Consider the following 14,165-nt stretch of genomic DNA (forward strand, 5'->3'; position numbering starts at 1 on the left):
CTTGAGTTAAGAAGTAATAGATGTCTAAAGTTAATGTTTTTGAGCATCTACAGCCAAACCACACTGGACATGACCAATCTTGTCTGATCTTGGAAACTATGCAGTATTGGGCCTGGTTAGTACTTGGATGGGAGACCACCTGGGAATACCAGGAGCTGTAGGTAATTTTATACTGCCATAACATTCTTTTCTATTACATTTTACATTTCATTTTTCAACTTATCATTGAATTTACATGAGTTAAGAAGTAAAAGAGGTCTAAAGTTAAAGTTTTTGCGCACCTACAGCCAAACCACACTGGACATGCCAAATCTTGTCTAATATTGGAAGCAATGAAGTGTTGGGCCTGCTTAGTACTTGGATGCGAGTCCACCTGGGAATACCATTTGCTGTAAGTAATTTTATACTGCCATAGCATTCTTTATTTTTTACATTTTACATTAATTTTATCAACTTATGAATGAATTTACTTGGGTTAAGTAATAACAGAGGTCTAAAGTTAATGTTTTTGAACACCTACAGCCACACCAGATTGGATATGCTCAATATCGTCTGATCTTGGAAGCAATGCAGTGTTGGATCTGGTTAGCACTTGGATGCGAGACCACCTGGGAATAGCAGGTGCGGAAAGAAATTTTATACTGCCATAACATTCTTTTCCATTACATTTTACATTAATTTTATAAACTTATCAATGAATTGACTTGGGTTAAGTAGTAAATGAGGTCTAAAGTTAAAGTTTTTGAACACTTACAGCCACACCAGACTGGACAAGCCCTATCTCATCTGATCTTGGACGCTATGCAGGGTTGGGCCTGGTTTGTACTTGGGTGCGAGACCATCTGGGAATACCAGGTGATGTAGGTAATTATATACTGCCATAACATTCTTTTCTATTACATTTTACATTTAATTTTTTCAACTTATCAATGAATTTACTTGAGTTAAGAAGTAAAAGAGGTTCAAAGTTAATATTTTTGAGCACCTTCAGCAACACCATACTGGACATGCCCAATCTAGTCAGATCTTGGAAGCTATTCAGTGTTGGGCCTGGTTAGTACTTGGATGGGAGCCCACCTGGGAATACTAGGTGCTGTAGGTAATTTTATACTGCCATAAAAGTCTGTTCTATTACATTTTACATTTATTTTTTCAACTTATCAATGAATTTTTATTGAGTTAAGAAGTAATAGAGGTCTAAAGTTAATGTTTTTGGCCACCTACAGCCAAAACCCACTGGACATGCCCAATCTCATCTGGTATTGAAAGCTATGCAGTGTTGGGTCTGGTTAGTACTTGGATGGGAAACCACCTGGGAATGCTAGGTGCTGTAGGTAATTTTATACTGCCATAACATTCATTTCTATCACATTTTACATTTAATTTTTTAAACTTATCAATGAATTTACTTGAGTTAAGAAGTAATAGAGGTCTAAAGTTAATGTTTTTGAGCACCTACAGCCAAACCACACTGGACATGCCCGATCTTGGAAGCTATGTAGTGTTGAATCTGGTTAGTGCTTGGATTGGAGACCACCTGGGAATACCAGGTGCTGTAGGTAATTTTATACTGCCATAACATTCGTTTATATTACATTTTACTTTTAATTTTTTCAACATATCAATGAATTTAATTAAGTTAAGAAGTAATAGAGGTCTAAAGTTAAAGTTAATGTTTTTAAGCACCTACAACCAAACCACACTGGACATGCCCAATCTCGTCTGATCTTGGAAGTTATGCAGGGTTGGGCCTGGTTAGTACTTGAATGGGAGACAACCTGGGAAAACCTGGTGCGGTAGGTAATTTTATACTGCCATAACATTCTTTTCTGTTACTATTTACATTTAATTTTTTCAACTTATCAAAGAATTTACTTGACTTAAGAAGTAACAGATGTCTAAAGTTAATGTTTTTGAGCACCTACAGCCAAACCACAATGGACATGCTCAATCTAGTCAGATTTTGGAAGCTATTCAGTGTTGGGCGTGGTCAGTACTTGGATGGGAGACCACCTGGGAATACCAGGTGCTGTATGTAATTTTATACTGCCATAAAATTCTTTTCTATTACATTTTAATTTTATTTTTTTCAACTTTTCAATGAATTTACTTGAGGTAAGATGTAATAGAGGTCTAAAGTTAATGTTTTTGAGCACCTACAGCCAAACTGCACTGGACATGCCCAATCTCGTCTGATCTTGGAAGTTATGCAGTGTTGGGCCTGGTTTGTACTTGGAGGGGAGACCACCTGGGAATACCAGGTGCTGTAAGTAATTTTACATAGCCATAACATTCTTTTCTATTACATTTTACATTACATTTTTCAACTTATCAATGAATTTACTTGAGTTAAGAAGTAAAAGAGGTCTAAAGTTAATGTTTTTGAGCACCTACAGTCAAACCACACTGGACATGCCCAATCTCGTCTGTTCTTGGAAGCTTTGCAGTGTTGGGCCTGGTTAGTACTTGGATGGGAGACCACCTGGGAATAGCAGGTGCTGAAAGAAATTTTATACTGCCATAACATTCTTTTCTATTACATTTTACATTAGTTTTATAAACTTATCAAGGAATTTACTTGGGTTAAGTAGTAAATGAGGTCTAAAGTTAAAGTTTTTGAACACTTACAGCCACACCAGAATGGACATGCCCAATCTCATCTGATCTTGGACGCTATGCAGTGTTGGGCCTAGTTTGTACTTGGATGCGAGACCATCTGGGAATACCAGGTGCTGTAGTAAATTTTATACTGCCATAACATTCTTTTCTATTACATGTTACAATTAATTTTATCAACTTATCAATGAATTTACTTGAGATACGAAGTAAAAAAGGTCTAAATAAATATTTTTGAACACCTACAGCCACACCTGACTGGACATGCCAAATCTTGTCTAATCTTAGAAGCAATGCAGTGTTGGGACTGCTTAGTACTTGGATACCAGACCACCTGTGAATACCATTTGCTGTAAGTAATTTTATACTGCCATAGCATTCTTTATTTTTTACATTTTACATTAATTTTATCAACTTATCAATAAATTTACTTGGGTTAAGTAGTAAATGACATCTAAAGTTAAAGTTTTTGACCGCCTGCAGCCACACCAGACTGGACATGCCCAATTTCATCTGATCTTGGAAGCTATGCAGTGTTGGGCCTGGTTAATACTTGGATGTGAGACCACCTGGGAATATTAGGTGCTGTAGATAATTTTATACTCCTATAAAATTATTTTCTATAACAATTTACATTCATTTTATCAACTTATCAAATATTTTATTTGAGTTAAGTAGTAAAAGAGGTCTACAGTTAATGTTTTTGAATCCCTACAGCCACACCACACTGGACATGCCCAATCTCATTTGGTTTTTCAAGCTATGCAGTGTTGGGCCTGGTTAGTACATGGATGGGAGACCACCTGGGAATATCAGGTGCTGTAGGTATTTTTCTACTGCCATAACATTCTTTTCCATTACATTTTACATTTAATTTTTTCAACTTATCAATGAATTTACTTGAGTTAAGAAGTAACAGAGGTCTAAAGTTAATGTTTTTGAGCACGTACAAGCAAACCACACTGGACATTCCCAATCTTGTCTGATCTTGCAAGCTATGCAGTGTTGGGTCTGGTTAGTACTTGGATGGGAGACCACCTGGGATTACCAGGTGCTGTAGGTAATTTTATACTGCCATAACCTTCTTTTCTATTACACTTTACATTTAATTTTTTCAAATTATCAATGAATTTACTTGAGTTACGAAGTAATTGAGGTCTAAAGTTAAAGATTTTGAGTGCCTACAGCCAAACCACACTGAACATGCCCAATCTTGTTTAATCTTGGAAGCTATGCAGTGTTGGGCCTGGTTAGTATTTGAATGGGAGGCCACCTGGGAATACCAGGTGCTGTAGGTAACTTTATACTGCCATAAAATTATTTTCTATTACATTTTACATTTAATTTTATCAACTTATCAATGAATTTACTTGAGTTAGAAGTAATAGAGGTCTAAAGTTAATGTTTTTGAGCACCTACAGCCAAGCCACACTGGACAGGCCCAATCTCATCTGATCTTGGAAGCTATGCAGTGTTGGGCCTGGTAAGTAGTTGGATGAGAGACCACATGGGAAAACCAGGTACGGTAGGTAATTTTATACAGCCCTATCATTCTTTTCTATTACTTTTTACATTTATTTTTTCAACTTATCAATGAATTTTTATTGAGTTAAGAAGTAATAGAGGTCTAAAGTTAATGTTTTTAGCCACCTACAGCCAAAACCCTCTGGACATGCCCAATCTCGTCTGGTATTGGAAGCTATGCAGTGTTGGTCCTGGTTAGTACTTGGATGGGAGACCGCCTGGGAATACCAGGTGCTGTAGGTTATTTTATAATGCCATAACATTCTTTTCTATTACATTATACATGTAATTTTTTCAATTTATCAATGACTTTACTTGAGTTAAGAAGTAATAGAGGTCTAAAGTTAATGTTTTTGAGCACATTCAGCCAAACCATACTGGACATGCCCCCTCTCATCTTATCTTGGAAGCTATGCAGTGTTGGATCTGGTTAGTACTTGGATGGGAGACCACCTGAGAATGCCAGGTGCTGTACGTAATTTTATACTGCCATAACTTTCTTTTATATTTCATTTTACTTTTTTATTTCTTCAACTTATCAATGAATTTACTTGAGTTAAGAAGTAAAAGAGGTCTAAAGTAAATTTTTTTGAGCACCTACAGCCAAACCACACTGGGAATGCCCACTCTCCTCTGATCTTGGAAGCTATGCAGTGTTGGGCCCGGTTAGTACTTGGATGGGAGACCACTTGGGAATTCCAGGTGTAGTTGGTAATTTTAAACTACCATAACATTCTTTTCTATTACATTTTACATTTAATTGTTTCAACTTATCAATGAATTTACTTGAGTTAAGAAGTAATAGAGGTCTAAAGTTTATGTTATTGAGCACCTACAGCCAAATCACATTGGACATGGCAATATTGTCTGATCTTGGAAGCTATGCAGTGTTGGGCCTAGTTAGTACTTGGATGGGAGACCACCTGGGAATACCAGGTGCTGTAGGTAATTTTATACTGCCATAACATTCTTTTCTATTACATTTCACATTTAATTTTTTCAACTTATCAATGAATTTACTTGAGTTAAGAAGTAATAGAGGTCTAAACTTAATGTTTTTGAGCGCTTCCAGCCAAATCACAGTGGACATGCCCAAGTTCGTCTGGTCTTGAAAGCTATGCGGTGTTGGGCCTGGTTAGTACTTGCATGGGAGACCACCTGGGAATACCAGGTGCTGTAGGTAATTTTATACTGCCATATCATTCTTTTCTATTACATTTTACATTTAATTTTTTCAACTTATCAATGAATTTACTTGAGTTAAGAAGTAAAAGAGGTCTAAAGTACATTTTTTTGAGCACCTAAGGCCAAACCACACTGGACATGCCCAATCTTGTCTTATCTTGGAAGCTATGCAGTGTTGGGCCTGGTTAGTACTTGGATGGGAGACCACCTGGGAATGCCAGGTGCTCTACGTAATTTTATACTGCCATAACATTCTTTTCTATTACTTTTTACATTTAATTTTTTCAACATATCAATGAATTTCCTTAAGTTAAGAAGTAATAGAGGTCTAAAGTTATTGTTTTTGAGCACCTACAGCCAAACCACACTGGACATGCCCAATCTCGTCTGATTTTGGAAGCTATGCAGTGTCAGGCCTGGTAAGTACTTGGATGGGAGACCACCTGGGAATACCAGGTGCTGTAAGTAATTATATACTGCCATAACATTCTTTTCTATTACATTTTACATTTAATTTTTTCAACTTATCAGTGAATTTACTTGAGTTAAGAAGTAAAAGAGGTCTAAAGTTAAAGTATTTGGGCACCTACAGCCAAACCACACAGGACATGCACAATTTCGTCTGATCTTGGAAGCTATGCAGTGTTGGGCCTGGTTAGTGCTTGGATGGGAGACCTCCTGGGAATACCAGGTGCTGTAGGTAATTTTATACTGCCATTACACTCTTTTCTATTACATTTCACATTTAATTTTTTCAATTTATCAATGAATTTACTTGAGTTAAGAAGTAATAGAGGTCTAAAGTTAATGTTTTTGAGCCCCTACAGCCCAAGCAAACTGGACCTGCACAGTCTCCTCTGTTCTTGGAAGGTATGCAGAATTGGGCCAGGTTAGTACTTGGATGGGAGACCACCTGGGAATACCAGCTGCTGTAGGTAATTTTATACTGCCATAACATTCTTTTCTATTACATTTTACATTTCATTTTTTCAACTTATCAATGAATTTACTTGAGTTAATAAGTAAAAGAGGTCTAAAGTTAATGTTTTTGAGCACCTACAGCCAAATCACACTGGACATGCCCAATCTCATCTGATCTTGGAAGCTATGGAGTGTTGGGCCTGGTTAGTACTTGGATGGGAAACCACCTGGGAATACCAGGTACTGTAGGTAATTTTATACTGCCATAACATTCTTTTCTATTAAATATTCTTTTAATTTGTAAAATTATCAATGAATTTACTTGAGTTAAGAAGCATAAGAGGTCTAAAGTTAATATTTATGAGGGCCTACAGCCAAACCACACTGGACTTCCCCAATCTCTTCTGATCTTGGAAGCTATGCAGTGTTGGGCCTGGTTAGTACTTGGATGGGAGACCACCTGGGAATACCAGGTGCTGTAGGTAATTTTATACTGCCATAACATTCTTTTCAACTACATTTTACATTTTATTTTTTCAACTTTTCAATGAATTTTCTTGAGGTAAGAAGTAATAGAGGTCTAAACTTAATGACTTTGCACACCAAAAGCCAAGCCATACTGGACATGCCCAATCTTGTCTGATCTTGGAAGCTATGCAGTGTTGGGACTGGTTAGAACTTGGATGGGAGACCATCTGGGAATACCAGATGACGTAGGTGATTATATACTGCCATAACCTTCTTTTCTATTACATTTTGCATTTAATTTTTCCAACTTATCAATGAATTAACTTGAGTTAAGAAGTAAAAGAGGTCTAAAGTTAATATTTTTGAGCACCTACAGCCAAACCACGCTGGACATGCCCAATCTCGTCTGATCTTGGAAGCTATGCAGTGTTGGACACCTGGTTAGTACTTGGATGGGAAACCACCTAGGAATCCCAGTTGCTGTAGGTAATTTTATACTGCCATAACAGTCTTTTCTATTACATTTTACTTTTAATTTTTTCAACTTATCAATGAATTTACTTGAGTGAAGAAGTAATGGAGGTCTAAAGTTAATGCTTTTGAGCACCTACAGCCAAACCACACTGGACATGCCCAATCTCGTCTGATCTTGGAAGTTATGCAGTGTTGGGCCTGGTTTGTACTTGGAGGGGAGACCACCTGGGAATACCAGGTGCTGTAAGTAATTTTACATAGCCATAACATTCTTTTCTATTACATTTTACATTACATTTTTCAACTTATCAATGAATTTACTTGAGTTAAGAAGTAAAAGAGGTCTAAAGTTAATGTTTTTGAGCACCTACAGTCAAACCACACTGGACATGCCCAATCTCGTCTGTTCTTGGAAGCTTTGCAGTGTTGGGCCTGGTTAGTACTTGGATGGGAGAGCACCTGGGAATACCAGGTGCTGTAGGTAATTTTATACTGCCATAACATTCTTTTCTATTACATTTTACATTGAATTTTTTCAACTTATCAATGAATTTACTTGAGTTAAGAAGTTATAGAGGTCTAAATTTAATGCTTTTGAGCACCTACAGCCAAACCACGCTGGACATGCCCAATCTCGTCTGATCTTGGAAGCTATGCAGTGTTGGGCCTGCTTTGTACTTGGATGGGGGACCACCTGGGAAAACCAGGTGCTGTAGGTAATTTTATACAGCCAAAACATTCTTTTCTATTACATTTTACATTTAATTTTTTCAACTTATCAATGAATTTACTTGAGTTAAGAAGTAATAGAGGTCTAAAGTTAATGCTTTTGAGCACTTACAGCCAAACCACACTGGACATGCCCAATCTCGTCTGATCTTGGAAACTATGCAGTGTTGGGCCTGGTTAGTACTTGGATGGGAGACCACCTGGGAATGCCAGGTGCTGTAGGTAGTTTTATGCAGCCATAACATTCTTTTCTATTACATTTTACATTTAATTTTTTCAACTTATCAATGAATTTACTTGAGTTAAGAAGTAAAAGAGGTCTAAAGTTAATATTTTGAGCACCTACAGCCAAACCACACTGGACATGCCCAATCTTGTCTGATCTTGGAAGCTATGCAGTGTTGGACCTGGTTTGTACTTGGATGGCAGACCACCTAGGAATCCCAGGTGCTGTAGGTAATTTTATAGTGCCATAACTGACTTTTCTATTACATTTTACATTTAATTTTTTCAACTTATCAATGAATTTACTTGAGTTAAGAAGTAATAGAGGTCTAAAGCAGTGGGCAAACCACACTGGACATGCCCAATCTTGTCTGATCTTGGAAGCTATGCAGTGTTGGGCCTGGTTAGTACTTGGACGGGAGAACACCTGGGAATACCAGGTGCTGTAGGTAATTTTATACTGCCCTAACCGTCTTTTCTTTTACATTTTACATTTAATTTTTTCAACTTATCAATGAATTTACTTGAGTTAAGAAGTAAAAGAGGTCTAAAGTTAATGTTTTTGAGCGCCTACAGCCAAACCGCACTGGACATGCCCAATCTCGTCTGATCTTGGACGCTATGCAGTGTTGGGCCTGGTAAGTACTTGGATGGGAGAACACATGGGAATACCAGGTGCTGTACATCATTTTATACTGCCATAACATTCTTTTCTATTACATTTTACATTTAATTTTTTCAACTTATCAATGAATTTACTTGAGTTAAGAAGTATAAGAGGTCTAAAGTTAATATTTTTGAGCACCTACAGGCAAACCACACTGGACATGCCCAATCTCATCTGATCTTGGAAGCTAGGCAGTGTTGGGTCTGGTTAGTACTTGGATGGGAGACCACATGGGAATACCAGGTGCTGTAGGTAATTTTATACTGCCATAACAGTCTTTTCTATTACATTTTACATTACATTTTTTCAACTTACCAATGAATTTACTTGAGTTAAAAAGTAAAAGAGGTCTAAAGTTAATATTTTTTATCGCCTGCAGCCAAACCACACTGGACATGCCCAATCTCGTCTGATCTTGGAAGCTTTGCAGTGTTGGGCCTGGTTAGTACTTGGATTGGAGACCACCTGGGAATACCAGGTGCTGTAGGTAATTTTATACTGCCATAACATTCTTTTCTATTACATTTTACATTTAATTTTTTCAACTTATCAATGAATTTACTTGAGTTAAGAAGTAATAGAGGTCTAAATTTAATGCTTTTGAGCACCTACAGCCAAACCACGCTGGACATGCCCAATCTCGTCTGATCTTGGAAGCTATGCAGTGTTGAGCCTGCTTTGTACTTGGATGGGAGACCACCTGGGAAAACCAGGTGCTGTAGGTAATTTTATACAGCCAAAACATTCTTTTCTATTACATTTTACATTTAATTTTTTCAACTTATCAATGAATTTACTTGAGTTAAGAAGTAATAGAGGTCTAAAGTTAATGTTTTTGAGCACTTACAGCCAAACCACACTGGACATGCCCAATCTCATCTGATCTTGGAATCTATGCAGTGTTGGGCCTGGTTAGTACTTGGATGGGAGACCACCTGGGAATGCCAGGTGCTGTAGGTAATTTTATGCAGCCATAGCATTCTTTTCTATTACATTTTACATTTCATTTTTTCAACTTATCAATGAATTTACTTGAGTTAAGAAGTAAAAGAGGTCTAAACTTAATGTTTTTGAGCGCTTCCAGCCAAATCACAGTGGACATGCCCAAGTTCGTCTGGTCTTGAAAGCTATGCGGTGTTGGGCCTGGTTAGTACTTGCATGGGAGACCACCTGGGAATACCAGGTGCTGTAGGTAATTTTATACTGCCATATCATTCTTTTCTATTACATTTTACATTTAATTTTTTCAACTTATCAATGAATTTACTTGAGTTAAGAAGTAAAAGATGTCTAAAGTAAATTTTTTTGAGCACCTAAGGCCAAACCACACTGGACATGCCCAATCTTGTCTTATCTTGGAAGCTATGCAGTGTTGGGCCTGGTTAGTACTTGGATGGGAGACCACCTGGGAATGCCAGGTGCTCTACGTAATTTTATACTGCCATAACATTCTTTTCTATTACTTTTTACATTTAATTTTTTCAACATATCAATGAATTTCCTTAAGTTAAGAAGTAATAGAGGTCTAAAGTTATTGTTTTTGAGCACCTACAGCCAAACCACACTGGACATGCCCAATCTCGTCTGATTTTGGAAGCTATGCAGTGTCAGGCCTGGTAAGTACTTGGATGGGAGACCACCTGGGAATACCAGGTGCTGTAAGTAATTATATACTGCCATAACATTCTTTTCTATTACATTTTACATTTAATTTTTTCAACTTATCAGTGAATTTACTTGAGTTAAGAAGTAAAAGAGGTCTAAAGTTAAAGTATTTTGGCACCTACAGCCAAACCACACAGGACATGCCCAATTTCGTCTGATCTTGGAAGCTATGCAGTGTTGGGCCTGGTTAGTGCTTGGATGGGAGACCTCCTGGGAATACCAGGTGCTGTAGGTAATTTTATACTGCCATTACTCTCTTTTCTATTACATTTCACATTTAATTTTTTCAATTTATCAATGAATTTACTTGAGTTAAGAAGTAATAGAGGTCTAAAGTTAATGTTTTTGAGCACCTACAGCCCAAGCAAACTGGACCTGCACAGTCTCCTCTGTTCTTGGAAGGTATGCAGAATTGGGCCAGGTTAGTACTTGGATGGGAGACCACCTGGGAATACCAGCTGCTGTAGGTAATTTTATACTGCCATAACATTCTTTTCTATTACATTTTACATTTCATTTTTTCAACTTATCAATGAATTTACTTGAGTTAATAAGTAAAAGAGGTCTAAAGTTAATGTTTTTGAGCACCTATAGCCAAATCACACTGGACATGCCCAATCTCATCTGATCTTGGAAGCTATGGAGTGTTGGGCCTGGTTAGTACTTGGATGGGAAACCACCTGGGAATACCAGGTACTGTAGGTAATTTTATACTGCCATAACATTCTTTTCTATTAAATATTCTTTTAATTTGTAAAATTATCAATGAATTTACTTGAGCTAAGAAGCATAAGAGGTCTAAAGTTAATATTTATGAGGGCCTACAGCCAAACCACACTGGACTTCCCCAATCTCTTCTGATCTTGGAAGCTATGCAGTGTTGGGCCTGGTTAGTACTTGGATGGGAGACCACCTGGGAATACCAGGTGCTGTAGGTAATTTTATACTGCCATAACATTCTTTTCAACTACATTTTACATTTTATTTTTTAAACTTTTCAATGAATTTTCTTGAGGTAAGAAGTAATAGAGGTCTAAAGTTAATGACTTTGCACACCAAAAGCCAAGCCATACTGGACATGCCCAATCTTGTCTGATCTTGGAAGCTATGCAGTGTTGGGACTGGTTAGAACTTGGATGGGAGACCATCTGGGAATACCAGATGACGTAGGTGATTATATACTGCCATAACCTTCATTTCTATTACATTTTGCATTTAATTTTTTCAACTTATCAATGAATTAACTTGAGTTAAGAAGTAAAAGAGGTCTAAAGTTAATATTTTTGAGCACCTACAGCCAAACCACGCTGGACATGCCCAATCTCGTCTGATCTTGGAAGCTATGCAGTGTTGGACACCTGGTTAGTACTTGGATGGGAAACCACCTAGGAATCCCAGTTGCTGTAGGTAATTTTATACTGCCATAACAGTCTTTTCTATTACATTTTACATTTAATTTTTTCAACTTGTCAATGAATTTACTTGAGTGAAGAAGTAATAGAGGTCTAAAGTTAATGCATTTGAGCACCTACAGCCAAACCACACTGGACATGCCCAATCTCATCTGATCTTGGAAGCTATGCAGTGTTGGGCCTGGTTTGTACTTGGAGGGGAGACCACCTGGGAATACCAGGTGCTGTAAGTAATTTTACATAGCCATAACATTCTTTTCTATTACATTTTACATTACATTTTTCAACTTATCAATGAATTTACTTGAGTTAAGAAGTAAAAGAGGTCTAAAGTTAATGTTTTTGAGCACCTACAGTCAAACCACACTGGACATGCCCAATCTCGTCTGATCTTGGAAGCTTTGCAGTGTTGGGCCTGGTTAGTACTTGGATGGGAGACCACCTGGGAATACCAGGTGCTGTAGGTAATTTTATACTGCCATAACATTCTTTTCTATTACATTTTACATTGAATTTTTTCAACTTATCAATGAATTTACTTGAGTTAAGAAGTTATAGAGGTCTAAATTTAATGCTTTTGAGCACCTACAGCCAAACCACGCTGGACATGCCCAATCTCGTCTGATCTTGGAAGCTATGCAGTGTTGGGCCTGCTTTGTACTTGGATGGGAGACCACCTGGGAAAACCAGGTGCTGTAGGTAATTTTATACAGCCAAAACATTCTTTTCTATTACATTTTACATTTAATTTTTTCAACTTATCAATGAATTTACTTGAGTTAAGAAGTAATAGAGGTCTAAAGTTAATGCTTTTGAGCACTTACAGCCAAACCACACTGGACATGCCCAATCTCGTCTGATCTTGGAAGCTATGCAGTGTTGGGCCTGGTTAGTACTTGGATGGGAGACCACCTGGGAATGCCAGGTGCTGTAGGTAGTTTTATGCAGCCATAACAGACTTTTCTATTACATTTTACATTTAATTTTTTCAACTTTTCAATGAATTTACTTGAGTTAAGAAGTAATAGAGGTATAAAGCAGTGGGCAAACCACACTGGACATGCCCAATCTCGTGTGATCTTGGAAGCTATGCAGTGTTGGGCCTGGTTAGTACTTGGACGGGAGACCACCTGGGATTACCAGGTGCTGTAGGTAATTTTATACTGCCCTAACCGTCTTTTCTTTTACATTTTACATTTAATTTTTTTCCACTTATCAAGGAATTTACTTGAGATAAGAAGTAATAGAGGTCTAAAGTTAATCTTTTTGAGCACCTACAGCCAAACCACACTGGACATGTCCAATCTCTTCTGATCTTGGAAGCTATGCAGTGTTGGGCCTGTTTAGTACTTGGATGGGAGACCACCTGGGAATACCAGCTGCTGTAGGTAGTTTTATACTGCCCTAACAGTCTTTTCTATTACATTTTACATTTAATTTTTTCAACTTATCAATGAATTTACTTGAGTTAAGAAGTAAAAGAGGTCTAAAGTTAATGTTTTTGAGCGCCTACAGCCAAACCGCACTGGACATGCCCAATCTCGTCTGATCTTGGACGCTATGCAGTGTTGGGCCTGGTAAGTACTTGGATGGGAGAACACATGGGAATACCAGGTGCTGTACATCATTTTATACTGCCATAACATTCTTTTCTATTACATTTTACATTTAATTTTTTCAACTTATCAATGAATTTACTTGAGTTAAGAAGTAAAAGAGGTCTAAAGTTAATATTTTTTATCGCCTGCAGCCAAACCACACTGGACATGCCCAATCTCTTCTGATCTTGGAAGCTATGCAGTGTTGGGCCTGGTTAGTACTTGAATTGGAGACCACCTGTGAATACCAGGTGCTGTAGGTAATTTTATACTGCCATAACATTCTTTTCTATTAAATTTTACATTTCATTTTTTCAACTTATCAATGAATTTACTTGAGTTAAGAAGTAAAAGAGGTCTAAAGTTAATTTTGTTGAGCACCTACAGTCAAACCACACTGGACATGCCCAATCTTGTCTGATCTTGGAAGCTATGCAGTGTTGGGCCTGGTTAGTACTTGGATGGGAGACCACCTGGGAATACCAGGTGCTGTAGGTAATTTTATACTGCCATAACATTCTTTTCTATTACATTTTACATTACATTTTTTCAACTTATCAATGAATTTACTTGAGTTAAGAAGTAAAAGAGGTCTAAAGTTAATGTTTTTGAGCACCTACAGTCAAACCACACTGGACATGTCCAATCTCGTCTGATCTTGGAAGCTTTGCAGTGTTGGGC

At 37.4% G+C, this 14,165-nt stretch overlaps 42 pseudogenes; all 42 read left to right on the top strand.

The window, feature by feature from the left end:
- The first annotated feature begins 45 nt into the window (after positions 1-45).
- LOC148454965 (5S ribosomal RNA) lies at positions 46-164 on the top strand (annotated as a pseudogene).
- An 819-nt stretch (positions 165-983) lies between these two features.
- Positions 984-1,102, top strand: LOC148454966 (5S ribosomal RNA; annotated as a pseudogene).
- Positions 1,103-1,684: 582 nt separating this feature from the next.
- Positions 1,685-1,803, top strand: LOC148454967 (5S ribosomal RNA; annotated as a pseudogene).
- Positions 1,804-2,154: 351 nt separating this feature from the next.
- LOC148454968 (5S ribosomal RNA) lies at positions 2,155-2,273 on the top strand (annotated as a pseudogene).
- A 115-nt stretch (positions 2,274-2,388) lies between these two features.
- Positions 2,389-2,507, top strand: LOC148454969 (5S ribosomal RNA; annotated as a pseudogene).
- Positions 2,508-3,325: 818 nt separating this feature from the next.
- On the top strand, positions 3,326-3,444 carry LOC148454970 (5S ribosomal RNA; annotated as a pseudogene).
- Positions 3,445-3,795: 351 nt separating this feature from the next.
- Positions 3,796-3,914, top strand: LOC148454971 (5S ribosomal RNA; annotated as a pseudogene).
- Positions 3,915-4,029: 115 nt separating this feature from the next.
- On the top strand, positions 4,030-4,148 carry LOC148454972 (5S ribosomal RNA; annotated as a pseudogene).
- A 116-nt stretch (positions 4,149-4,264) lies between these two features.
- On the top strand, positions 4,265-4,383 carry LOC148454973 (5S ribosomal RNA; annotated as a pseudogene).
- A 352-nt stretch (positions 4,384-4,735) lies between these two features.
- LOC148454974 (5S ribosomal RNA) lies at positions 4,736-4,854 on the top strand (annotated as a pseudogene).
- A 585-nt stretch (positions 4,855-5,439) lies between these two features.
- Positions 5,440-5,558, top strand: LOC148454975 (5S ribosomal RNA; annotated as a pseudogene).
- A 116-nt stretch (positions 5,559-5,674) lies between these two features.
- On the top strand, positions 5,675-5,793 carry LOC148454976 (5S ribosomal RNA; annotated as a pseudogene).
- Positions 5,794-5,909: 116 nt separating this feature from the next.
- On the top strand, positions 5,910-6,028 carry LOC148454977 (5S ribosomal RNA; annotated as a pseudogene).
- Positions 6,029-6,379: 351 nt separating this feature from the next.
- On the top strand, positions 6,380-6,498 carry LOC148454978 (5S ribosomal RNA; annotated as a pseudogene).
- A 114-nt stretch (positions 6,499-6,612) lies between these two features.
- Positions 6,613-6,731, top strand: LOC148454979 (5S ribosomal RNA; annotated as a pseudogene).
- A 351-nt stretch (positions 6,732-7,082) lies between these two features.
- LOC148454980 (5S ribosomal RNA) lies at positions 7,083-7,203 on the top strand (annotated as a pseudogene).
- A 116-nt stretch (positions 7,204-7,319) lies between these two features.
- Positions 7,320-7,438, top strand: LOC148454981 (5S ribosomal RNA; annotated as a pseudogene).
- A 115-nt stretch (positions 7,439-7,553) lies between these two features.
- On the top strand, positions 7,554-7,672 carry LOC148454982 (5S ribosomal RNA; annotated as a pseudogene).
- Positions 7,673-7,788: 116 nt separating this feature from the next.
- On the top strand, positions 7,789-7,907 carry LOC148454983 (5S ribosomal RNA; annotated as a pseudogene).
- Positions 7,908-8,023: 116 nt separating this feature from the next.
- LOC148454984 (5S ribosomal RNA) lies at positions 8,024-8,142 on the top strand (annotated as a pseudogene).
- A 115-nt stretch (positions 8,143-8,257) lies between these two features.
- Positions 8,258-8,376, top strand: LOC148454985 (5S ribosomal RNA; annotated as a pseudogene).
- A 334-nt stretch (positions 8,377-8,710) lies between these two features.
- LOC148454986 (5S ribosomal RNA) lies at positions 8,711-8,829 on the top strand (annotated as a pseudogene).
- A 116-nt stretch (positions 8,830-8,945) lies between these two features.
- Positions 8,946-9,064, top strand: LOC148454987 (5S ribosomal RNA; annotated as a pseudogene).
- Positions 9,065-9,180: 116 nt separating this feature from the next.
- LOC148454988 (5S ribosomal RNA) lies at positions 9,181-9,299 on the top strand (annotated as a pseudogene).
- Positions 9,300-9,415: 116 nt separating this feature from the next.
- Positions 9,416-9,534, top strand: LOC148454989 (5S ribosomal RNA; annotated as a pseudogene).
- A 116-nt stretch (positions 9,535-9,650) lies between these two features.
- LOC148454990 (5S ribosomal RNA) lies at positions 9,651-9,769 on the top strand (annotated as a pseudogene).
- Positions 9,770-10,120: 351 nt separating this feature from the next.
- On the top strand, positions 10,121-10,239 carry LOC148454991 (5S ribosomal RNA; annotated as a pseudogene).
- Positions 10,240-10,355: 116 nt separating this feature from the next.
- LOC148454992 (5S ribosomal RNA) lies at positions 10,356-10,474 on the top strand (annotated as a pseudogene).
- Positions 10,475-10,590: 116 nt separating this feature from the next.
- On the top strand, positions 10,591-10,709 carry LOC148454993 (5S ribosomal RNA; annotated as a pseudogene).
- A 351-nt stretch (positions 10,710-11,060) lies between these two features.
- On the top strand, positions 11,061-11,179 carry LOC148454994 (5S ribosomal RNA; annotated as a pseudogene).
- A 114-nt stretch (positions 11,180-11,293) lies between these two features.
- On the top strand, positions 11,294-11,412 carry LOC148454995 (5S ribosomal RNA; annotated as a pseudogene).
- Positions 11,413-11,763: 351 nt separating this feature from the next.
- On the top strand, positions 11,764-11,884 carry LOC148454996 (5S ribosomal RNA; annotated as a pseudogene).
- Positions 11,885-12,000: 116 nt separating this feature from the next.
- Positions 12,001-12,119, top strand: LOC148454997 (5S ribosomal RNA; annotated as a pseudogene).
- A 115-nt stretch (positions 12,120-12,234) lies between these two features.
- LOC148454998 (5S ribosomal RNA) lies at positions 12,235-12,353 on the top strand (annotated as a pseudogene).
- Positions 12,354-12,469: 116 nt separating this feature from the next.
- On the top strand, positions 12,470-12,588 carry LOC148454999 (5S ribosomal RNA; annotated as a pseudogene).
- Positions 12,589-12,704: 116 nt separating this feature from the next.
- Positions 12,705-12,823, top strand: LOC148455000 (5S ribosomal RNA; annotated as a pseudogene).
- A 99-nt stretch (positions 12,824-12,922) lies between these two features.
- Positions 12,923-13,041, top strand: LOC148455001 (5S ribosomal RNA; annotated as a pseudogene).
- A 117-nt stretch (positions 13,042-13,158) lies between these two features.
- Positions 13,159-13,277, top strand: LOC148455002 (5S ribosomal RNA; annotated as a pseudogene).
- Positions 13,278-13,393: 116 nt separating this feature from the next.
- Positions 13,394-13,512, top strand: LOC148455003 (5S ribosomal RNA; annotated as a pseudogene).
- A 116-nt stretch (positions 13,513-13,628) lies between these two features.
- LOC148455004 (5S ribosomal RNA) lies at positions 13,629-13,747 on the top strand (annotated as a pseudogene).
- Positions 13,748-13,863: 116 nt separating this feature from the next.
- Positions 13,864-13,982, top strand: LOC148455005 (5S ribosomal RNA; annotated as a pseudogene).
- Positions 13,983-14,098: 116 nt separating this feature from the next.
- Positions 14,099-14,165, top strand: part of LOC148455006 (5S ribosomal RNA) — a 119-nt pseudogene continuing 52 nt past the window's right edge.

This window comes from Taudactylus pleione, unplaced genomic scaffold, assembly GCF_031769625.1.
Source record: "Taudactylus pleione unplaced genomic scaffold, aTauple2 ptg000967l, whole genome shotgun sequence".
Lineage (NCBI taxonomy): Eukaryota > Metazoa > Chordata > Amphibia > Anura > Myobatrachidae > Taudactylus > Taudactylus pleione.